Raw genomic sequence first — 1,266 nt, 5'->3', positions numbered from 1 at the left:
AAAAAATGTACAGACAGATTTTGATTCATGAAGCAGATCGTCCATACCAACGAATTCTATTCCGTAACACAGCAGACGGTTATGTGAATTCGTTCCAATTGAATACTGTGACCTTTGGGGTGAATAGCGCACCTTTTTTGGCAATCAGGACTCTACTAGAGCTAAGTAAAGATTGCAAAGTATTGTATCCCACGGCATCCGCTATTTTGAAAAATGAAGTATACGTGGATGATATTTTGTCCGGTGGGCACACACTTGAAGAAGCCAAGCTCAAACAAGGCGAGCTTTCAAAGGCTTTAAAATCAGCAAAATTTCCATTAAAGAAAATGACTGCAAATGATCAGTCTCTTCTCGAGGACTTGCCCCGGGAGGATCTTCTAGACGAAGATTTTTTGAAACTTGCTGCTTCCAGCACGATAAAAACCCTTGGAATACGATGGAATGCGATATCGGATTCATTTTATTATGTTGTTGATACAATTGAAATTACCCCCTCCACTACAAAAAGAAGAATTTTGTCGGTAATAGCAAGATTATTTGACCCTCTAGGTTGGCTTGGCCCAATAGTCATAATTGCTAAAATACTAATGCAAGAGTTATGGGAGGAAAAATCCGATTGGGATGAAGGGGTATCTCCACTCATACTTACACAATGGAATTCATTTTTGAAGAATCTGCCATTTATAACAAACATTAAGATTCCTAGATGGGTAGGTTTCTCACCACAGTATCGCATAGAGATACATGGCTTTTGTGATGCCTCAGAGAAGGCTTATTGCGGTTCTGTGTACATCAGAACAGAAAGCTTAGAAGGACAAATTGATTGCAAATTGTTAGTTGCAAAAACAAAGGTAGCTCCAATTAAGAGGACTACGATTCCGAAGCTCGAATTGTGTGGAGCTTTATTGCTTGCTAAGTTAATACAATGCTTAGGTACGAACTGCCAGTTCACCTATGACTTATTTTTGTGGACAGATTCGTCTATAGTATTAGGCTGGTTGCAGAAACCACCTAATACATTGAAAACTTTTGTTGCAAATCGTGTGGCCCAGATCGTCAACATTGCAAGTACTCGTCACTGGAAGCATGTAAAAACCGAAGAAAATCCCGCAGATATAGGAACACGTGGCTGCTCCCCCCAGGAACTGGCAGATAAAGAATTGTGGTGGCATGGGCCCACCTGGCTAAAACTTCATAGATCATTTTGGCCAACTCCACGTACTTTTGATCCAACAGACCTAGAGGTTAAAAATACTACAACACTAT

General features: G+C 40.2%; 1 protein-coding gene across 1 annotated transcript in view; it reads right to left on the bottom strand.

Moving 5' to 3' along the window:
• LOC111676011 (neuronal acetylcholine receptor subunit alpha-7) overlaps nt 1–1,266 on the bottom strand; it is a 257,859-nt gene that overhangs the window by 91,953 nt on the left and 164,640 nt on the right. The window lies entirely within an intron of this gene.

The sequence above is a fragment of the Lucilia cuprina genome, chromosome 3 (assembly GCF_022045245.1).
Source record: "Lucilia cuprina isolate Lc7/37 chromosome 3, ASM2204524v1, whole genome shotgun sequence".
NCBI classification, from domain to species: domain Eukaryota; kingdom Metazoa; phylum Arthropoda; class Insecta; order Diptera; family Calliphoridae; genus Lucilia; species Lucilia cuprina.
This window is presented reverse-complemented; position numbering and strand designations above follow the sequence as displayed.